Genomic DNA, 24,934 nt, shown 5'->3' with positions numbered 1-24,934 from the left:
GTTTCAAATGTTTTTACAGAGGGAATTTTGGATCACGCTTTTTATCACTCAGAAAATACTGTCAACAGTTTTTTTTTTAAATGAACTTTTGCCATGTTTTTAGGAATAAAAACTTTGTATAAATCACGCTATGAATGATGTATGAACAAACCCCTCTAAAAAACCTTCAGGATGTCGACAGGAATTAAACTGGAAAGTTTGGTGCATTAAGTGAAGTGAAGATTTCTGGCTCAGCCTGAGAAATAAAACTTATTTTGAGAAAAACAGACTTGATAGTAAAATACATTTTGAAGACACTACATGTGAGTAGGGTGATTGATAGCAGATATCACCATAAAACTTCCCCAGTGGAGGAGTTCCATTAAGACAATTATTCCTTGTGTTACACGTTTATGCATGTTTAAATATACAAATGAGACATCAAACCTACACGTGTGTATTTTGGATATTTTATTCCCACCAGTCAGAAAAATACATATTATGGAGGTAAAATCTTAAAATGAAGCATGAAAAAAAGCTCCTCCTCTTAACAGCCCTGCTATTAGTTGGAAACGTGCAGGTTTCTGCCTCTGTGGAGCATAAAAAGAAGTGAGTTTCCATAAAAAGAAGAGGCGATTTGAATTTAAGTCCCTGTGCTGATGTAAGAGCGTGTTCAGCAGCGTCCCGGCCGCTCTGGTTTCATTAGAGAGCCCCTCTTTGTGGGTTATTCCTCTCCGCTCTGCGAGGGCCTGATGGCTCAGACAAGAGAAGCAGAGGGAGCAAACACGCTGTGACAATCGTGTCCTCCTTTGTATTCAGGAGCTTTCACCATTGGCACGATGGTTGGCCAGGTTAATGTCTCCATACAGCATGTCAGTGGACGCATCCTCTCCACTAGATGTGCAGCGCGGTGTGACTGCTGGCTGCGACCTGTGTGCTGGGAATATTCCACCGCTACACCGAAGCACAGGGAATGTATTTGTGCTCGTGTTGACACCGTAATCAGAAGTGTATATGATTTTGAGTGGAGGTGAGAAAGTGGCAGTTTGTCATAAAAAAACCCCACAAAACAAACCAGATTTACAATACACAGACATATTTTGACAACGCGATTATTTCAGAAGTATTTAATATAGTGACCGAGCGTCCGTGAGCTCGGTCAGCTGATTCCGCCGTCCCCGTCTTGACGTGGAGGCCGTGATAAATTCACATCAGCGCCGCATGGGCGGTTTCTTCTCTTTGCAGCAAACGTGTGAATCATGGTGTGACAAACCTTGTTAATCTGCCTGTTTACAGTTTGCTGAGCGTTATCACACTATTCAGGGCACATGGAGAGAAGTGGAGCCTGTCCAGAGTTCTCCACCGTCCTGCGTCGTTTACACATGACAGCGTATGCAGACCGCGCTCATCGGAGGGAGCGGCGTTCCTCCTCGACTCCGGTGCGTTTGGCTATTTTGGACGGATGGTTTGACAAAAGGCCAGCACTTCTCGAGCTTGCCGCACAAATGCTCCCATTTAAGTATTCGGTTGACTTTAAAGGCACGACGCTGCCGCGGCCTCTAAGCCAATGTGGCATGATTGTGTGCCACAAAGTGAGTCCATTTTCTGCGACCGCCACGCTTTCACTTGACCATGCGCCTGAAATGAAAGGACATTTAGGCTACATATGGAGCAGAACTGTTCTCACATGGATTTCTTCTTCACATGCTTTGCTGAATGTGAAATTGCATCCAATTTGTTCGGAGTTGTTGTTCACTTTGGAGTGTTGGGAACGGAGCTGTGCCAATACGCCCTGTTTACACCTGCAGGTCCTCTGATGTGTAACCATTATATTAAAACTAACTTTTCCATTTCCTTCTATTTATTCTTCTTCTCCAATACACGACTGTGTACTTCACTACGTTTATTTAACAGCTATAGTTGATTATTTTAAGATTAAACATACTAAACATACCAGTTTGTAAAATATGATGCGTTGTTAAAAATGAAACCACCAGTAAAGTGACAATATGTTAAGTAGTATAAGGATCACTTTGAGTCAAATTGCTTTGTATAATGCTTCTTCCGCTACTGTTTTCCTGTTGGTAACGCTTCTCTGCAAGGATATGAGGGCTGCGTATCCGTACGCGATACCTTTAACGTATCAACCAAAATAACACCAAGTACTTCCTGCATGCCTGGTGACCGGATGTCACCCATTGGTTTGTGGACTGTCGTTTGGAAACTTCTAGTTCTGCATTTTGGGGGTCACCATCATGAATTTTTGTCTGTCGCCATTTGTTTTTTCCCCCAAAACAGAGGTGACACAACAGAGTTGAGTACATCCGAAAGCAAACCAAAAACACAGTGTGAAAGTTGTAACGAACAACTCAGAGACTCAGAGACAAGTGAACCATTATTTTCTAAATTAACTTCATGCTGGATTGAAGAAGACTTGAAACTAGAGTTTGAGACCATAAACTCATATATATATATATATATAGTATAAAAATTCAAAATTCAATCATGCATATGGTGAAATTAGTCTTGAAGATATATCATTTTCTTAACTTAAAAAAAAACGTGTTTTGCCTCAATTTTGTGAAAATATATTCATTCAGTCTTTTATATAAAATCATTTTTAAATAAATAATTGTATTAACCTTTAAGGGCATTTGATTTGAACGAGACATATTTTAAAGGTGTAACTAAGATCAGCTATCGGATGAGTCACGCTGGTGGTGAGAATAAATGCTGGCCACAGTCAGAACATCCCTTGGGAATCTGAGGTCTTCAGTGATCTTAGCCAAGTGTGAGCAGTAAATAGAGAAATATATGCCGGGGCACAGTCCGTCAGATCTTCCATGATTAGGTTGCTTAACAGTTTAGAGGATGCTTTGAAAGTGAGATTCCTCCTCTCTTTAACTCATTGTCACGTTGTGTTTCAGGTCTATAGATGCTGCCTCTAATCTGTTTAGCTGTACTTAAATTGGCTGCGTTGACATCTCCTCGCTTTAAGGCTGAGATTCCTTTTTCCCCCTGGTCGAATACCCTTTCACGTAACTTAATATGCCATTTTGGTCTCCCAGGGACAATAATTGAGTTTAGGCGAAGTTTAAATAGCTTAAAGGACAGGGCATACAGATGGGCATCTCTGTGATTAACAAACTCCGGCCCAAGGTCTCTGTGTCAGGCGTTGGATTAGGACATTATGAAGAGAATGACAGAGCTTTTTGGCACTTTATTCCCTCTCAATAACATTCTTTCACTTATTAAGTTAATTCCACCCCTAGGTAGGGACTTTATCATGCAGAAGACCTTAATCCACTGTGGTTGAGTCCATCTCGCCTGAGCTTTGATGAAGCCCCCCTGCTTTTCTGTGGGTGCAGCAGGCCTTGGTAAGACAAAGCACCCGTGACAGAGACAATAAGATGCAGCTTGAACCACAACAAAAAGAGGTTTCATCCATTGGAGTGGAGAGGAGAGGTGTTGCTGAAGAAGGGGGAACAAAACTTCAAAGGATAAAGAAAAAGAAGTGCCAACACTTCTGATCAAGAAATTTATCACTATTAACACCGTGAGTGCTTTTATTAGGAGTAGAAGGCCCGGCCCCACTGATCTCTTGTATAGCACTTTATCTGAGGGCCACCTTTGACCCCCTGTTAAAAAGCCCCAGTTGATATGATGAGCGTAAGCTTTGGGTGTTCTTTTAGATCTCGTATTGGTACTATCCCAAATTGAAAAGGCGTGTTTGTGGTGCCAGCGGCCAATTTATCCTTTGGCTTCTGTCACTCTGCATGGGAAAAAAGATTAGACCCCCCACCCCCACCTCTCTCTGTCTCTTTCTCTCTCTCTCTCTCTGTCTCTCTGTCTCTCTGCAACATGACCAACAAGGGAAATTGAAAAGTCAGAGCCTTAAAAAAACATATTAGAAAGTTTTTGTGCTCCTAATTGATTCAATTAGCTGGCGTTCAACAGGAGGTTGAAGAAATACGGAAGTTTTCACCAATTTCAATCAAGATTTTAATGCTTTCTTCCCATTAAAAGCGAATCATACTTTTTAATTGTTTTACACAGTATGGAAACTGTAACAAAAAGCTGGGCAGAGCATATGAGCAGTCCATTGACCGCTCCATTGAAACCATCTCTGTTGCAACACTGAATAGAATAATTAATTCAGTCACCTGTCTGAACTTAAGCTGTCCATTTGATTGTCAGTGGCGCTGAGAGTCTCTGAAGGTTTTGATCCTTCTAGCGCTAACAGATGGTTGTTGTGGCTCGGCCGGGGCTGGGAATCGCTCCTTAAGAGCAGACAGAGGGTTGGAGGGGGGAAAATCCCCTGTTGCCGTCCCTAAGAAGACCATAAGCTTGAGCAGAGAAAAAGAAAGGGCCTGCTACTGGTGCTAATTACCCAGAAACCACACAGAAAGTGCCCACTGTCACTAACTGAAGAGGTTCACATCCCTTCTTACACAGATAAAAGGCGTAGTACGAAAACATTTCGCGGGGGACAAAGAAGGGAAGATTACCATAATCTTTGGGTTTGTATCCCCTGTAAGCTGTCCGTGTGTCCTTTTTCCCTCACTCTCTCTTTCTCCTCCTCCTCCAACCCTTTCTCGCTCACTCTCCACCGCTCTCTTGTTCCTTCTTGTCTAAAATCTGGTTTGAAGAAGCAGAAATGGTGGGAATTGGCTTTGCAGCCTAAGCCTGACAGTTGTGTTCTTCCCGCCTTCCTGTGATCATCCCTGTCATTGGTGGGCTGCTGTTGGGGTAATCAGACAATGGCAGGCGAAACGAGGTGTCACCGCGCTGACAGACCCCTCTTCATGTTATGTCATTGTTAATCCTCAGCCTTCAGCCCGCTCCCACTGCTGCTTTCATCCCAGCCTTCTCCATGAAGGGGATAGGGGATAAATATGATGCCTTCATATTTCTACATATCAAAGCGCTCTCAAGTGGGCTGTTTTCTCCCTAAGTGGCGAGGGATTGTACGGCACACAACTCAGAGCGAGAACTTTTTAAATGAGGACATCACAGCGGCTGCACCGAATTGGCTCCCTGACTGTCCCAGTCGCAGGAAGTCTGGACCAAAGCCAGGAAAACGGCTGCGTTCAAGGCGTCGTAGAGACGCCGTCTTCCCCGGCTCTGGATCTCCCCCCCAGAGGTCTGATCCTTTTAGCATGGGGCTGCCTTAGAGCACCTCTGCGAAGCTCATCGGAGACAGTGATGAGACATAGAGGAGGAAATGGTTTCAATTAAACGCAGAGTGACGGGTGACAGTAAGAGCCCCGCATCTCCGCCAGAACAACAGCAAGTGTTAGAGGCTGCGACAATCATTATCCAGTGCTTTTACAGCATCTAAAAGCTCCAAACATTCAGACTGATGGCAGAATGTGCGATCGCTGTAGAAGACATCCCCATAAATGGCTCCGTTTTCACTCTCTTGCCGTCTGCTTTTTTTGGCTCCTGAGTGGGCGGCCTTGAAACAATGACAGGAAACCTGCTAGTTTTGGTAAAATCTCCGGTTTACGAACGATTATACTTCCTCTCAGCAGTGTGAGGGAACGCACTTTGCGTATTTATCTCATGTCAGTGCGTGCAAAGTGCCTATTTTCATTCAAAAATCATACTTATTACATTTCCCCGTACCCTTTTTAGATGAGCTGCCGCTTTTTTGGTTCAGTGCGTTTTGATATTTAAGAGTTGTTCCCGCTCACCCGCCTTAAACACAGGTCACGGTTTGTATTCATCCTTGAAACGATCCGTATCCTTTCAGATGTGACACTAAAATACACCCAGCCTTTTCATTGTACTGTTTGCTTTGCTGAGCTCTGATTGCATTTGAAAGCGATGCCACAGGTCTGTTCCCATTGTGTGCGCTGCGCTGTGCGTCTCGTTTCTTTGACAGCCTCAGTGTGAGACTGATGTTTCAGAAGGTAGACATGTGTGCTCCCTGTAACGCTGTGTTTACAGAGCCTCCCCACCAAGTCTCCGCTCACTGCGTACATGGCACACGAGGCCCAGATGAGATAACACAGTTTATTGCTGCTCTTTCTAGTGGATGGCAGCAGCGAGGGAAAAGGCAACTGGTGGACAAGTTACATGTGGCTCGAGCTCTGTTGCCGGAATCCTCGGCCTTTTTCATCACCGGCGCTAACACGCCTTGGGTGATCGGACAGCTCAAAGTACGTCAGTTCACACCTGACACTAGAATGCGTCTCAAGTGACCATCTGTGGTAATTAAAAGAAGAAGAAATTGAAATTCACCCTGGATGTTTGATGCACTCGTAATATATCTTGATGGGCTTTTTGGCTATTAGAGAGGCGACTGAAGGAGAGAAAAAAGAGGATCAAAAGGAAAACTGTGGCGTTTTTTCCTGTCCCGTCCTTGATACGTGGATCTTTAGGAGCATTTATGCTCCTAAAGATGTGTTCAGCCAGCGGTTTCCAACCACAATGTGTTTTGTTGGTCGTTGGATTTAGCGCTGTCCATTTTTATCGGCCAAGAAGCTTTTAAAGACCAAATGTAACCAGGGTTGTCAAGAAGACTAACAGTATCCTATCATCACCAATACAACACATCATACAATAGCCTAATCATAATCATAATTAGATCAAAGCATTACTGCCATCACCACTAAGGATATGATAGAGAAAAGCTGTCCTTTCAGCAACGGTAGAAAAAGCATGTGATGAATTACAATTGTATCAAGCCGTAATCCGTAAGTTTTAACCTCTTGCAGGGCTCCAAAATATCCAATAATACAAGTAAGCTTGTGAGTATCCTAAAAATGGGTTTGGATAAAGTGTAACTCCACCCTACAGGATAACATATTGTTAGTGTATCTATTCTCATAATAATAGGCCTACTTTTACAATAACACATGGACAAATTGAGCAAAATACTATCAGTTTAGTCTCAAAATGCCCCTCGTAAAGCATCAGCAACAACATTTATGCCAGCCATTGGTACACCTACCATGGACAGCGCCTCAAAATCCACCAAAACATAGTATATTGAAAAACAGTGTAAACACAAATCATAAGAATTGATTTGGTGCAGGATCAGCTGAACTGTTACCCGTTCTCTGTCAGCTATTATCTGTTGACACACGGCATGGTACAAATGTCTCTGTGGCCTAGGGTTAAATAGAACTTTAAAAATAACGTGTAACCCCTCCTGAGCTGCCCGTTTCAGAGGGCCGTCACCGGTGTTTGTCCCGCTGAAGTAGGTCGCAACGGTGTTTCCTCGCAGGCCCCACTCATGTTAGGCCATCTTACGTGATGTTTTGTATCGGCATTTCCACTGTGCACAACCAAAAACGTGCTGTTGCAGTGGCAGAACGCAGTGTTTTGGTTGGCGGGTACATCATGATGAAGGAGCTCCTGGAGCTCTTTAGAAACCACCGATTTCCTGTTTGGCATGGCAGCTAATCATTAGTAGTGACAGGTTCTATCAGGAGGAGCTGCAAGCGTCATGGCAACAGCCTTGACAACGACGGATTGGTCTGATTGACACACATACTGACAAATAAGTGCTTTACAGATGCATGGTGCATTGTTTATGTTTTTATATTGGGTTATTAATGAGTGGGACAGAACATGATCAACGTCTCTATTATTTTAATTTGGGTGAAAACAGTTTGGCAGTTTGGTAGTGACTGTGGACAACCCGGGATTATTTAGTGTTTTAAAGATATTTTCGGGTCTCAACACCCTTCTTAAAACCAGGATGATCCAGGTAAACCGGGATGATCCAGGCCAAACCTGGACGATCCAGATCAAACCAGGACGATCCAGGTCAAACCTGGATGATCCAGGCCAAATCTGGACGATCCCCTGGACGTCTGGTCATTGTGAGGTAACTACACCTTTAGGCTCACTTAGCAGGAAACGGCTAGCTAATCTATCCAGCTAGTTCCCGTCAGTTTAAAAAGTAAAAACTATTACAACAATACTTCTGTAGTAGCCAACAAACAGCTCTAAGTATGACTAGTAACCACTCCTTATATTTAGCCCAAAAATGAAGTACTTATACATTTTATTGTATTGAGAATTGTTTTACTTTGACTGCTTTGCTTGGCTAGCTGGTACTGAGCATGCTATCTTCGAGCCTGCAGGAAGAGCGCTGCGTTTTGAAGCTAATTCGACATAGTGGCCAAACAGTGGAATTACAACCTCCCAGTCCATCATGTGATGCCACCAAAAATACTTTCTTTCCCATAGACTTAGTTTTTTTTAGGTAAATCAACTTCCCATTACAAACACTTGGATAGAACTTTTGAAATAATGAGGTTCTAAATGTTGAGCAACATTGTTGGAGCCACACATATTTCTCTAGATTTTTTGATTTTGATTTTTTTTTGTGGAGTTGATTTTTTTTGTGTGTAAAAATCAACTCCACAATAATAAGTGGCATTATATTCAGTGATGGACAAAAAGACACATTAGATATGCTGTGAAACAGCTTTCCGTGTAGGAAGACTCAAAATGACAGCCGTGATATCTGGCAGAGGCCTCAGATTGGATTGCACTGAGCCGAGCACATGTCTATTTAACCCCACATCCCTGTTCCAGTCAATCTGCATCTCTTATTTAACCCCACCGAGCTCATTTACCAGAGATGAAATGGGGGGAAATAGAAAAGAAACCGGAGATGTTGCATTTTTAATCCAGGACATTGAGTAGTAGATTCTTTTTTTTCTCTTTTCTTTTTTTGACAACAAACAGCACTTACAGGCGTGTTACACACAGTGAGATTCTTCTACCCTGGAGCGCTGTTGTTGAGAAGCAGACAGTGAAGTGCTGGCCCTGAACCAGTCAGCTAAAGATCATTCTCTATTAAGGATCTCCTGCATAACAGTATATCAGTTGCTGAATTCAGGATCCTCACATACAAATCCCCAAACTGGATTTAGAGAACCAGCCCTCCTCGGGATGTCGGCATTATAAATCTCCAGCTGCCATCACTGAATATTTACTCAAATTCTCTAATTGTTTCTGAATCATCCACGGATCATTCTGGGAAACGGTGAAGCGGAGGGAAAAATCCTTTAAGAGGCTCTGTGGGATTTTATAGCATAAGTGTTACAACCATAAGTGAGAGTTGCTTTAAAAAGTGTATATATACACACACCTAATGTATTTTTCATCCCTCCCAAACTGTAATGGGACTGAACAGAAGTTCAGTGTTTGGGTGCCTTCTGAACTAATTACAATCACTATCCATAATTGAGAGGCAAATGCATGGAAAATCGCTCTACTTCACATTTCATTTTAGCGACAAAGCATTTCAGAGCAGCGGGTGACTTTTTTTGTGTCGTAGCTTATGCCTGGATGGTGCCGTGCTTGATCCCGTGACAGATTGTATTGAAATGATTTAGTTTGTAGCAGGCTGCGTCCGGGGATTTGCTGTCCAAAGGTGTTGGGTCTGGAATTTGAGCAGCACTTCTTAGTGCTACCATTTTCCTTTGTTCTGTTTGTCTCAACACTTCACGCTCGAGCCGTGCTTCTTGAATGCTCGGTTCATATTCAGACTATTCTCCCCATCATCTCGCTGTAAATGCTGCTCCCACTGTACTGTAAATGCAGCTGTGCTATCAGCCAATTGGCTTATAATCCTCTGGTAACTAAATGGATCCTGTGTGTACAAATCCCCCTCAGCTGAACCTGTAGCATTCTGGCTTTGTGTATAAGCTCTCTTTTCAAAAGAAAGGGAGAATTTACTAAATTCTTAAAAAGACAATAACCGTTGGGAACATGGCGTCATGCTCTCTGGTCACTAAATCTCGTGCCGCCAGATGGGGCGTTTTATTTGATGGTGCCTTTCTGCCAAAGCCACCGTTTAACAGAGTTGGATGCAGCTTCCTGCTCTGTTGTTCTGTCATCTTAGATTTGTGCAATGGCGTTGGCCTAAATTTGCTTCTTCTCCGGTGTGGCCGACGTCGCTCTTATAGAACCCTTGATCAAAGGATAATGCACAGACTGTCACTTGGCCTCTCTCAGCTGTTGGCAAGAGCACTGAATTATTCAAATGCTTTCTCATGAATACTTGTGCAGCTTACAACACTGTTGATGGCAAATAACACTTATCTAAATAGTGTTAACATGTCCTCTTTTGTAAGTCTTACTCAACACAGTAGCGAGTCTTCCTATATAGAGCATTGAGGGCTGAGGTTTGGGTTGTCCATTATTATACAGCAAGTAGCACACAGTTCTTTTGTGCTCTTTGCTGTAAATCAGTGGGACTCCAACTGGGGGCCGGACTCCCTAAAGGGATCCCAAGATAAATCGGAGGGGAAGCGGCACTAAAGGTACTTTTGTTTAGTTATTCCATTTTATGCTTCTTTCTCTACACCTATTTCAGAGGACATTACACTTTTGGCTGCACTGTATGACAGTTATATTTACCTATATTTAGTAATTCTGAAAATCAAGGGTTTACAGACATAAAGTTTAATTCACTTATATAATATGATGTCTTTCTCATTGATTAACTTACCTAATAGTAAAAAAATGCTTTACTTTGGTCTTCTGCAACATCAAATGCTGCACACACTTGCATTGGAGCATTTTTCACTTGAGGAGTTGCAACTTTTACATAAGTGAAATATCAAATTGCTTCTTCTTTCTTCTGCTGGGGCTGACAGATACTGATTTTTGTCCGACATTTCTCTAAATGTTGCTTTTTTCCATGTGAAATACTGGATGTATCTTATTTAAAATCGTACAATCTGAGAAACTGGGACATAACTCAAATGATTACCTCACAAACTACTCTGGCTCTGTGCAGAGTTGTAGTAGATTGATGGAGGGATGTCATGATATTATTGTTTGATGTTGGTTGGTACCAGCTGTTGTAAGCCGGTGTCATATTTTGTTTTTTAGGAATAATAAAAATTGGATTACGATACAAAAATACGAAGAAATATTTTTGTTTTAATGTTTGTATTGTTAAGTAGGTGAACAAAATGACCGGGAGGTGATCTAAAAGTGCTAATAGGGCATTTTATTATTTCAGCTTGACTTTAAGGTTGGGAACCTTTGCTATAGATAACAGATGCACAGTGGCACACAACAAAACAAATTAAAAAATGTCAAACCTTAAATGAGAAAAGAGTGTTGGCAACAAGCACATTGCCATGAAGTTACTTTTATTCCTGCTGCCAGATAATGTATTTGCTTGTACAACTTTCTCGTAGTGTTTGCAGTTCATGTTTTGACACAGTGAGGGCTTGATGGGTTTAATAGGCCACTTAGTAAGTGGCTGACCCAAGTCAAGGGTCACTTCAGGGCCGCCCACCAGGATGCTCTGGTTCACCTGCTGCAAGCAAATGGAAACTTGGAAAATGCAGAGAAGCAAGCACATTTTGGATAGATAACCTCTAAATTATACTACTAAATCTTCCCATACACTGTTTTATGAATTCAGTAACACATTTTTGATGAATTCATCCAACAAAAACATTTTGTAATCATGCATTTCAACACGCATTCATGTAAAATGGAATATATTTTACATTGAATGGTTTAAAGCTTTACATCTTAAAGGATGTGGTAAGACTTTGACATTACCATCTAAGTATGACACAGTCCAATACCTAAACTTTTAGGTTAGGTTAGCTGTAAAATATGATCTCCTCAGAAGGAGAATTTGGAAATTAGAGCTGTCAATTTTCCTCTATAATACAATTCGAATTTCATTCTATATTCTATATTCTTTTAACCCTAACCCTAACCCTAACATTCAAATTATATTCAAATATTTACTTCTCAAATTCAGCCTATTGTTAATATTAACTACACTACAGGCTTGTAGATTGAAAATGCCATTGTCGGCAATGTGGTTGTGTTACTTCCTGTCCACTAGAGGGCGATCCAAAAACATTACCAATAAATATTCTGAATTACCAACAGCTGACAGCTTCCTAGATAAGTAATAATTAAGAAAGTAAAACAACCACATTGCCGTTCTCTTGGGGACGCTGTGTCCCCGTTGCCATAGCTACGCCCTCCTCGTCTCACCGTTAGCTCTACTTTCACGTTCTCACGTAATCCTGCTGGTCTCGTTCCAGATGAATCAGCCGATGGAGACACGGGTCGATCTAGCTAGCAGTAAGCAGCATGAATGCATCTTTGTCATGACGTCATCTCTTCTAGAGGTCTGTCGATATCTTTGTTTCATTTCACCAAGTGCTGCCGGCGGTTATCTCCGTGATGCGCTGCTGTCGGCCATTTCTGATAGTGAGATTGTGATTGTGATGTGTCAAAAGCATCTGTTTATGCGGTAGGCCAAGGTGAGGAGGGTGAGATTTCCTAACGTTAGAAAACACGTTTATAAAAAAAAAAATAGAATACTAATTTCAGCATTAGAATAGTACAGATTTTTTTTACTATTCAAATTATATTAGATTCCCGAAGTTCATTCCAACAGCCCTAATGGAAATGTCTTCATGAATGTGCTTTTCGAAATAATTTGTATTTATCCTCGCAGGAAAAGTAAAGCTATTGATTTTGTGGGCATCCAATGTCTCCTCTATTTCCTTAAGGTGAAAATTTGGAGCTGTGTTACTGACAGAGGTCGGCGGAGCCCAGAAAGACCATGTGACCGTGCACACGATTGTCAGGTCATCTTTCCCAGCCTCCTCTGATCTCGAAGCTCTGTATGCATCCCACAGATAGGCCAACTGAAGAGACAAAGGTTGGATGTGCCTATGCGTGAGTCGCTGCTGTTAGTACAGCAGGGGGGAAGTGCCTATCAAATGTTTTGAGCAGAAAGATTAAATTTGTACTATTGCCTACTCTAAGAACATACCATGTCTCATATGAGCAGTGTATCAGTTTTATATAGCTTAGGGCTACACCATGTGGATTTGGCATTAAAATGTAGCATGTGGGTGTTGAAATCGTTCTCTTTTTTATGGACTGAGTAGTGACCTCTCAGAGTATATAATTTGGCTTCCAAATGCAGTAGTTAAGAGCAATCACACTTTTATTTAAACATGTGCCTCTAAGCTGACAGGCGGTTAAGTTAATGTAACCTTCATAAGGTTATGTATGGAAAATATCTATCTATCTATCTATCCATCCATCCATCCATCCATCCATCCATCCATCCATCCATCTATCTATCTATCTATCTATCTATCTATCTATCTATCTATCTATCTATCTATCTATCTATCTATCTATCTATCTATCTATCTATCTATCTATCTATCTATCTATCTATCTATCTATCTATCTATCTATCTATCTATCTCTCTATCTATCTCTCTATCTATCTCTCTATCTATCTATCTATCTATCTATCTATCTATCTATCTATCTAAGAGCTAAATGGAAGCTAGCTAATTAGCTAGCTTATTGCCAATGCTTATTTCAACAACCCCAAAATGTGACTAATTTTGCTTTGTTACATATGCAATACAAATGCATTGTCATTCATATCCTCACTAATATTATAATTAATGTACTTAAATTGAGTGACCCAAACTATGGTTCTGGTGTCGTTTGGTTCAAGCTAATCTATTTTACCATGTATTACTGTATCTGGGGAGCTAGCTAGTTAGCTTGCTAATTGCAAAAACATGTTAAGTACCTACTTATGCTAATGAATAGCTTACTTGGGATACATAACCTACAGTATAAGTACATCCTAGTATTTATTTGTGAAAGTGTATCTAGCCGGCAGTAATTAGCGATGACATTTGGATTCTACTGGTGTCTTTGGATTGGAGCTAATCAAGTAGCTGCTGTGGCTACTTCAGTCCACACACCTTGACTGACACACTGGGATTCAGTTGCTCGTCTTATCAGCCTCAGTTTATATCACATTGTTGAAGAGGAGCGGGGGGAGATGAATATTTCAGCAGCTGAGTGAGCACGAAGCACCAGCAGGGCTTCATACCGTCTTGTTTGCACTTACCGCAGCCATTAAGTTTACAAGCAGCATTTGTATTTATCACCAGCCTTGGATGGTTAGAAGCAATCAAAACCCAAACACAAGGAGAGAAATACAAGGTTCAGGTCGGCATGTGAAGAAAAACTGAGGTGAAGTGCTGACATGCTGATGTCTTAGCAGATAACACTTAAATCATTTTCCTCCAAAACTTCACTGGTAAGGGTTCAAAGAGATATAGCCATAATACAAATTTTTGGAGTAAGTAGTGGTGTTTGAAGTTATTTTATGGGATTTTGCTGTAAGGCCCAAAATTGATTTGCAGAAGGGATAAAAGGAAGATACTTTATCTTCGGAGCTTTGTCGGAAAAAGCTTAGCATCCATTGGTAGTTCCGCCAATATGCCTGCAGGGCAAGAAGGTAGGGTGAGAGGGGGGTTGCTGGCATTGACATTATATACCAGAATGAATTGTGCTGAGTTTACACCTCCTGCTGCTTAAGTTCTGCTCTTTCATAATCTTTCATGAACCATACAATGTTTTATTTAATGTCCTGGGTCAGAGAGAAACTTGAGAAAAAACAAATTAATAATGAAACGCGTAGTACTGGCGAGGGAAAGAAGAAGAAGAAGGAAAAAAAAACTTGGTTTGAGGCTCCTCAGCAAACAGGTCAGAGGGACCTTTTGAAGTCTACTGCTTCAGTGCAGTCAATAGTTTAAGAACTTGTGTTATTTCTGAATGTAAGGCCAGCTTGGACTTTTTCCTACCTGAAAATGCCAAATATCTCATCGCTGCTGCCCAGTGTCTCACTGCGGTCCTTGAAAGGCTATTCAAGCAGCCAAGAAGAAGAAAAACAAGCAGTATTTCAGGTTGGTACTTCAGTGAAAATACTCCATGACCGAGAGATTATTCTGTAAATACTCTTTGGTTTGAAAAATGAAGAGAGTGCTGTATTTTCAATTCTCAAAGATATGCCGTTTTATAGGTTGTTAAGAATTACAAATAAATCCTACACTCATTCTCTTAATTACAGTAAAAGTACAAATAGGAGTGAGATGTGTTTGTGTATATTTGTGTACGTTCCACATCATTTCACCAGCGCTTGCCAAGGCTTGTACGCCTTCGACACCAGCTATCAGCACCAAAGGGAGCAGGCATATGTCATAGCCTTAATGTTTGTATTCCCTGGTGAATCCTCATTTGCCGTCTGTTTCAACGTGTAAGGAAAGCCAGGTCTTGGCCTCCTGGTCTTAATTGCTTAATTACAGTCATTATTTGAACTGGAAGCAAAATCACCTGGCACCCTGACGCCACGCAGGAGAAAAAAAATGAAGGGAAAAAAGAAAAAGGAGAGCTTTGAAAAAGTGAGCGGCCGTTGTGGGGGTCTCTAGAGGATGAACGAAGATGCCTGCTGTGTGATCCACAGGGTTGTGATGTGCTCACTCGCACGCACAACACAGGGCCGCATGCATATACAGTATATCCACTTGCATGTATCTGAATTCCCCACGTCTCCGGGACATTTCGGTGCTATCAGATGAATAAGCTCCATGTCAGAGCCTCGGTACCTTCAGACGAAAGTCCAGGGGCTGTGTGACTTATTCATGACTCTGGTGGTGCGCTCCATCCCGGGTCTGTCCGCTACGCACTGGAACCCGTGTTGGCTCACTGACCGACTCGTTCCCGTTTCATGTGCTGCAGCTCGCTCATCCTGTTTAAAAAGTAAACAGTAAGTTGCATCTGCGCTAATAATTAATGGGGGAGAGAAAGGTGTTTATGTGGGGAAATGAGATGGCATTAACGCCTCCTCTGCTATGGAATTAGCTCCCGTTGAGGGTTTAAGCAGCCTTTACCACACAGATTTCACTGAAGGCGGTTTTTTTTCTTCTTCTACCGGCTTTTTTTTATACATCAGAGATCCTTTCACTGTTATCTGTTAGACCGGTCAATTTCCATGCCGTAATTAGGTATGTTAGTTGAGAAGGAGTCCAACAGTTAAGAAAAAGAAACGTGGTTTCATATGTCAGCTCTTAGGTGTGAATGTCTCAGATGGTGTTAATTTGAAGCAGGTCATTACTGGGAATGAGCATCTGAGCTCAGGTGACATTACAAGGACAAGACGAGGGAGGAAATGCAGGAGAGGTGAACTAAAACCGCAGAGAAATGTTGTGTTTTGCAACTAAAAATGGTGTCCATTAATGAATAATCTGTCAATTACTTTTGGATAAAGTGATAAATCAGAACTCCAGATGCCAAAAGAGATTCAACAAATTGCCGCATTTAAGGAGGCAGATCCAGCACGCGGCACGGCTCTGTGAATGGCAATGTACTGTCCGTTGGTTGGTTGGTTCACCACTTTAGTCCAGGCGGAAATATTGGAGCTATTTGACGGGTGGCCGTGAGAGATATTCATGGTCCTCAAAGGATGAATCTTAATGTAGTACCACTATCAGGTTGGCATTGTTGGTTTTTGGTTTTGAATTAAATATCTTTATGGATTGCCATGAAATTTTATACATGCATTGGGGTAGGCAACCTGAAGAGCACCTGCCCCTATTGGCACGGGGTGGAAGGTTAGAGGGTTAATCATTTGAACTCAGTCATGGACATTTTTAGTTGTAAAGTGCAATGTTTCAAAGCAATTGGACAGTTTTCCTTGAAATATGGTCCAAACACTCACCCTTCCTCAGAATGAACAGTTAACTCTTTGGTGATTTCCATTTCACGCAACAACCAAATCGAAGCTTTTCTTACAACCAAATAAGCACACCACTGATGTCATCCCCACCGGCTCAGCTGGACTGTGTGCTCAGGGCTAATTAGCACATTTCAGCACTCTAACACAATAAAAACTAAGATAGTGACAATGCTGGCACTGTACCTCCTTAACATAATCATATTAACATTGTTATTGTCAGCATTGTTGGCATGTTGCGACTAGGGATGGGACATAAGATTTTAATGCAAATCACGATTAAAAAATGCACACAATAAGATTGTGGTGAATTTCAATTTTCGGGATAATTATGAATATCATCATGAGTGACTTGGAAGAGGAGTGAAAAATAGTGCTTGCTATAAAAAATACAGGATACAACACATGTATTTAATAATGTTTTCCTTATTTATGTAGGGACCTTATGATTTATGATGATCTTATTAAAGATTATTTAAAAAAATACCTTTGTCTGTGAAGAAAAATATTAGTTTCTTAACAAAATAGAAAGGGATTCCACTATGTTAAAGAGTTTTAACCATTTTGATGATTGTCGGGATAATATCCTGAATCGTAGTTATTTTGGCCAGGATAACATAGCATGCAATGTTCATATCCTCCCATGTCTAGTTGCGATGCTGAGCTCAAAGCACCGCTGTTACACAGGACAGACTCACAGAGCTGCTATGGCTGTAGACTATTAACCTGGCTGCTTAAACAATTAATCAATTTATGCAATGCTCATGTTTCCATCCTCTAATCAATGATTTGATGTGTTATTTTAAATATTTGAAATGTCTTTGGCACTCAGTGTTACATGCAATGCTGCCGTGTCCAGCTAGTGTACGGCAGTCATGTGACGTACTGTGCCTGGCTTTATTCATTTTAAGAGTAGCCGAGTGTGTACATGATTTGGTATGACAGGTGTTATACTTCCTCTATGGAAGGAAATACGTCAGCTGTATTTAAATATATCTGGCTAATGCCCCATAAAATAGTTCAGCTGCTTGCATCTTTTAAGACCCACTCTAAGCCATTTCTTTGAGACTTCTTTTTAATCGTCCATGCTTAAATGTTAATTGCAAATACCTCTTCCAAACACGCTCTTGTTTTTTTTTCCTTTGTCAGGGGCTTTTTGTCAGAGAAATATGTTACTAATGGCTTATGAATTAATAAGAAGCCAAACTGAATTAGACTTTCATGCAAGGTGATTGTGAAGAGCTTGAAAGCCCCAACATTTTATTCAGATTTCATAATTTTCTGGACGACTGGGTTCCTTTTTTCCTCTGGCCTATAATGCATCCTTTGTCATCGTCTCTCAGCAGTGATTTCGGCTGTGGGATGTTCTTGGTGTAATTTACTTATCCAAGCAGAGCCATTAATTTTCTATTATTGTGAAAAGATGATTCGTGTTTTGGAGGCTGTCTCGATTATTTATTTAGATACACAGCAGGGAAACACGAGGCAGTGGCTAATGGAATATAAAGTCACAGGCCTCATTCCCATTCTGACATTTAACTACAGAAGCGGCGCATGTGTTAATGTGTCCTCCCCAAGCACCTTAATTCGACTTGAAATTCCTAATGGAACTTGCTATCTGTGCCGGGCCTCTGAGAGGGAGAGGGAGAGGGAGGGGGACACCAACTTAACACATAAATTCACTTGTCTGAGTCTTGGCTGTGCGTCTAGCGACTTAAATGCTCCACTGGTTGTATGTCTAGAGGGAAATGACAGCAGATAGTAGCATCTTTACTTGCACTGTTGCCTCCCGTCCTGCTTTTATACCGTGACATGATCTCTGCTTTACTGAATCACTGCTCTTTGTATTCGTGAGGAGTTTTTTTTTTATATATCAAAACATCTGAGGAATTAATGGAGGAGCTTTAAATATTTGCTCATAAGGAACCCTTCAATTAATGCTTTATAGATCAGTTATAAGCTATTTAATAGAACAATGTTTGGGTTATGAAGAATTTTTTTGGGCGGTAAGTCATTCATAGTTAATAATTACTCACATACATTTCTTATTTTCTAATGAGACAGAGTGAGTTGTCAGTGTTTATAAGTCGTGAAAGTTATTCTTAACATTTTGGGAAGAACACTTATTCGCTTCCAGTCTGAAAGTTAGATTTACATTTACATTTAGGTCATTTAGCAGACGCTTTTGTCCAAAGCGACTTACGATAAGTACATTTGTCAACAGAAGGAAACAAAGAGACCACAACGTATCATTGCCGATAAATAGATGAGATAATCAATACCATTCTTATATCTGAGAGTGGTATCAATGTTCGCTTCTAACTCAGGAAGAAAGCATGTAAGTATTTATCCTCATTTTGTGCATTGACTTTTAACACATTTTTATCTATTTTTGTTTTTTTTAATCAGTAAAAAAAAACAAAGGGCAGAAATGATCATTTTTGGAAGGTAGGCCAGGAAATATTCAGGCACATAACTGCTGTAATACCTAAAACATCAAAAAGACATATGTGTCAATAGTGAGCTTTAGAAATGCTGGTGTTAGCCAAGCCAACTTTCCCCTACTTCCAGTCTTTATGCTAAACTAAGCTAAGTGGCTGCTTGCTCCATATTGAACATGTCTCTCTGCTAAAAGAATGCCAGCTTCTGTTTATCTTAGCTTAGCTAGCTAAAAAATCTAGCTATCAGCTCCTTGACAGCCCACATTATTTTGTTTGTTCACTCTGCATGAAACCAATCTTTTGTAGATATTATACTGCCAATATTATATTGTTAATTAGTGTTATATATTAATAGATACGTTTTAGCGATTTACCTGCTAACTTAGCCTCATACTAAATGGACTGACGTGAGAGTGGTATTTATCTTCTCGTCTAACTGTCCTCAAGAGAGTGATCAAGAGTTTTCCCGAAAATGGCAAAATATTCCATAATAAAGGGTAATAAGATGATGATGCCATGATTCTGCACTTACACGTATTGAGTTAGTAATCATTTAATGGTCATGAGATTATCACTTTTTAACAAGCAAGTCGTTTCAGAGTCATAAGTCTGTTAAATCTGAACACACAGACAACATACTTACTGTAAAACACAGCACACCTTACACTTTCCAAGGATAAAAAAGAATCCCTGATTATCCTTCATGGATAAATGTCCACAAATCCGCTTAGTATAAGCGATAGTCATCCATGGTAAGTGTGCAAACAGGAACTGCTAATAGCTAATTAAGCATTCATAAAGACTTTCCGAGAACATGTAGTACAACTCACATGCTCCTTATTCTGAAAATAACAATCCCTGGCATTCCTGGCAAAGACAGTAGTAACTCTGCCGGTACATAAAAGGAGTTCAAAAGGTTTAATGGTTTATTACTAATCTATAAGGCATGAGTAAATGATTCATTAGCCATCAAATACAACTTTATGAAGAGGATCTTATCAGGCAGTGTATTTGAGTATTTGTTCTGGAGGTCTTGGCGGTGAAAAGTTGAGGAAAATGCAGTCACACTTGAATGAAACTACGCTGAGTGGACAAAAATGTTTAGCGCGATGCGTTGGCTGTGAATCACAGACTTGACACTCAGTCGTTATTACAATTAATGACAGCGTCTCGCTCGAGTGACTAACACGTGATGAAGTGGTATGACTCTTGCCTTTTTGGCTTTTCTCCAGTCAGGGTCACTCAGGCTTGTTCCCTTTACTGCAAAGGACATCTAGTGGCTACACACTCGACTGACTCACTCCATCTCTGCTGCCTTCTATCTGCAACCCACACGGCCTCACAGCCGTAACTGTCGAAGGTAAGAGTCGGAGAGAGGAAATACCGATCACAGATGTTCTGGAAGGATGAAAATAGATGTTAATTAAACAGTGTCATGTAGAATAAAGCCAATAGAAATTGATCTGATAAAAGATGTGATGGGACAGGGAGCTGACTGTCACAGTGTGAAGGCTGTGCAGGATAATTAAAGAGACGAAGCAGTAAGGACACGGCTATTAGCAGGTTAATTAGGCAATAATGAAAGCGATACCTCAGGTTACTGTGGGCTTTAGCGCAATATGATTCCTCCCCGAATGATATAAGGCGGGTGTTAAATATAATCCTTGCACATTAATAGAGAACGGCATATACCTTCCAGTCAATTATTGCCAAAAGACTTCACCTGCTCTGCACAGTCCCAAATGGAGAATTCAGAATAGATTCTGTGGCGGCTGTCCACTCCGATTAGTTTGATGAAGCTTACAAAGCTTTTAGAGGGGATATTTGCGAATTTAGCAGGTGGCACATATCATTCATGGATCTCCTTATTAGAGGGATTGAAGGGGTTTCATTTAATGAGTAATTCATTTCCTGCTACTTTTTGACCCACTTTGATGGAAGTACTAGCATTTAAAAAAAAAAAAAAAAACGCCACTTAATGGGTGTTTCATAACCTTGAGTGTAACGCCGTCCCACTCACTATTTGCTTCATCTGTATTTAAATATTCCATTTAATTATGAATCAGTGTCCGCTGTGATCAATATAACCACTGAGCCGGAGCGATTACAGCCTGCCGCTGCAGAGAAGTGTCCTGCAGATGTTAGGAGTCAGAGGACGGCGGGGGTCAAAGGTCAGTGTCCAGCTTTATCCTCCTCAGGTTAGAGTGACAGCCAAACCATGCGCTTCATCCACCCCCTCTAATTGACTTACAAATGCCGCGGTGCTTTCGTGTGTCAAGTAACTTGCAGCATTAAGTATGGCTGTAAAGTCGATATGACTTTATTAGCGGCGGGGTCTCCATTGACAGGCCCTACTTGCTCTTTTGACCTCAGCTAACTGTGATCTACTGTCCAGAGACTACTCTTCTCTTCCCTTCCTTTCCTCCCTCTCTCACTCTGTCATTATCCCACCTCTCAATGATCATGTCACCCTCTGACTCCAAATCCCGGAAGAGCGCAGGCGGCCAGGAAATTCGACATTGTTGCTTCCCTATTTAGGAGTCTATTGGTAAACCTTGCTAATCCACAAATCCAACCTTGGATTTGAGCCGCTGAGTCTGAGGGGAAAGTAATTGGGTTGTTGCTAATAATTGGATTTTCTGCTGCTTGGTTTAAAGAAGAAGAAAAAAACCACATAATAACCAATGTCCAGGCATGAACGAGCGTGCACCCCTTTAAGCTTCAGTTCGTAGGTCGAGACAGACCCCAGGTTGCACATATAAAATGATTAACATTTAAAATCTGCTTTCAGCTTAGCTGTGTTTCAAATAGTCCTTAATTGAAAGCTCACATTTTTGGTAAGTGTGTTGTAAGTCCTCATTATATGACCTGAAAGGGTCATTAATGAAAAAAAACTCAGTTGCCATTACAGCTCAAGCACTGGCAGGAGGTGGTGATACAGGGGTGAGAAAACCTCTGAAGCATTAAGAAATCATTTCTGGCTGAGGGCAGTTTTACTACAGAGTATTACCATTTACTTTATACAATTTTTACAGCACTCACAGTATTTTTCCTAGTCAATTTACCAATTAATACATTACATAAAAAAACATTGGACATGATGTTTAGATTGTGTGGATTTAACGACCCATCAATAAAATGCTACTCACACATTGATGAACCAGTAAATAATAATATGAAATGTTGTCATAGTAACAGGGCAATTCCCCTGCATGTACTTTTGATACTTTTTGCTATTTACATCATGTTAGTTTCATTATTAATTGCATCATTTACTGAATTAAAAGACCTGAATATTTCTTCCACCACTGAACCTATCGCAAAAGTGACTCATGGACCATTTAGAGTTGGTTTAGTGTCTGTGATTTGGTGACACCTAGTGTTGAGGTTTCAGATTACATCCAACTGAAACTTCTTCCATGCGCCACCCATGAAGGAAAACTACTGTGGCCGACTTGAAATCACAAAAGGCTTCATCTGGAGCCAGTGTTTGGTTTGTCCGTTCTTGGGTGTAACATGGTGGCTGGCTTTGTAGATGTAAAGAAGGAGAAGACCGTAACGTCTTTTCCACAGAGCCATCCAAAGTGTTCTCCCAGTGGCAGGGTAAATTATGAGATCGACCCAGGGCTGAGAGTGACATAATAAGAAACATATGAGAGAAGGGTGCAACACATAACACCAGATCTCAGTGGTTAGTGGATCTGACAGCAGACCACAGCAACCTCCCGAACAAGACCCAGTAACCATCACAATAGCAGACATCCACGAAAGAGTGACAGGTATGAAGAGCTGGACAGCACCAGGCCCTGATGTGATCCACACCGACTGGCTAAAGAAACAAACTGCAGTCCATGAACGCCTGGCAGCACAAATGAACCAGCTGCTTATAGATGGGACCCACCCTGAGTGGTTTACCCAAGGCCGGACAGTCCTCATAGTGAAAGACCCCTAGAAGGGAGCAATTCTACAAATCTACAAGCCAAAAACCTGCCTCTGCACATCATGGAAGCTCCTGTCAGGCATCACTGTTGCTAAGATGAGTAGGCACATGGATCAATACATGAGCAGGGCCCCGAAAGGAGTTGGAGGTAACACCAGAGGAGACCAAACAGTCACTCGAGACTGTAAGATCAGACTGACTTGACTGAATTGAGTACAAGAAAGCTCATGACTCGATGCTACACACATTTTCTGGATTCTGGAATGGGTGAAACTGTATGACATCAACAGGACACTAGGAGCCTTCTTCAAGGGCTCAATAGGACTGTGGAAGAAGACTCAAGAGACCAAATCAAAGCATCAAGTGTAGCATATACCAATGAGATGGTCTGACCAGGCTGGTATTCTGCATAACCCTGAAGCCCCTCAGCCAGATCATCACTAACAGTGGCTAGGCTACCTGTTTCAAAGTGGATTAACTATTAGGCACCTCCTCAACATGGATGAAATTAAGCTGTATGTAAGGAATGAGCATGACATCGACTCACTGATCCATATCAACAGGATCTACAGCAACGACATTGGGATGTCATCTGGGCTAGATAAGTGTGGTTGGATGTTATCCTAGAGAGGTAAGATGTTCAATACTGAAGGGGTTGAATTACCAGTAGGCAACATAGCAGAGGTCCAGAAAAGTGAATCCTGCAGGTAAATGGAAATTTATGAAGAGGCCGCAAGAAAGTCAGCCACAGCCAAATACACAGTGAGGCAAGTTCTAAAAAGTAATCTTAATGGTAAGAACAAGATCAGAGCCGGTCATCAGGTACCCCGTTGGTATAATAACATGGCCAAAGGTAGATATAGAGGCCACTGATATTGAGACAAGTAAGCTCCTCACTATGCATGGAGATTGAGATTGTACACTGCAGTAGCAGGGAGGCTAAGGACTAGTTAGCATCAGAGCCACTATCCAGGTTGAAACCAAGATCCAGGAGTACATCAGGAAGATGGCCCCAAGTGATGACCTTCTAAGTGAATATTTCAGGCAGCAGAAACCCGATGATGAGGAGGAGGAAGAGGACAAAGAGGGGGAACCATCATGGAAGGACAAGCCCCTGCTCGCCCTGTACGACCGAGAGATAGAAGATGAGGCTGACATGGAGAAATCACACCAGTGGCTGGAGAAGGCTGGTCAGCAAGGACAGCACAGAGGCACGAATCATGGCAGCACAAGATCAGGCACTGAGCACTAGATGAATAGAGGCCGGGGTCTACCACACCAGGCAGGACCCCAGGTGCAGGCCAAGGTCTACCACACCAGGTGCAGGCTGTGCAAAGATGCCCTTGAAACAGTACATGGGGCACCATAATCAAGTAGCTGGCATAGTGTACAGGAACCTCTGTACTGAGATTATGAGTCCAGAGGTCAAAAGACACCCCCAAGGTTGGTTGAGAATGACCCAGCTAAAACCGGGACATTGGCTCCAGAACAGTCCAGGAACAACAACTGAGATCAGGAGCTCAGTCGTAGAAACCAGTGATGCACTTGCTGATCCGAAATAAGGTTACAAGTCAAACAGAAACATTTTGTGTGGGGAAGCGCGCGGGTCGGGCAGTGGTCCGGTATTATTTTAATTCATTTCCGTGGTTCCAGTTGCCGTCGGTACGAGTCTGGATTGACCTGCGTATCACTGGTGGGAACACCTAAGATACTGTGCAGGACCCTCAGTCCCCAGGATATATATATATATATATAGAGAGAGAGAAATTATGTGTGTATCTGTGTGTGTGAATCTAAAGCTGTAGATTAACACATTCCCCCCTGAAATGTAATGGGGAATATGTATAATATAGTATATATTGTACTTGAGTAAATGTACTTTGTTACCTTCCACCACTAACTTCAAGTGACATTTCCAGCTTGAATGATCTTTTGCGGTTCTGTAAAGCTGCCTCTGTTGTGTTAATATACAGTATTTCTAGTAAATTCAGATTGTCTGTG

The sequence above is a fragment of the Eutrigla gurnardus genome (genome assembly GCF_963514095.1).
Source record: "Eutrigla gurnardus genome assembly, chromosome: 6".
NCBI lineage: Eukaryota > Metazoa > Chordata > Actinopteri > Perciformes > Triglidae > Eutrigla > Eutrigla gurnardus.
Note: the sequence above shows the minus strand (reverse complement) of the source record.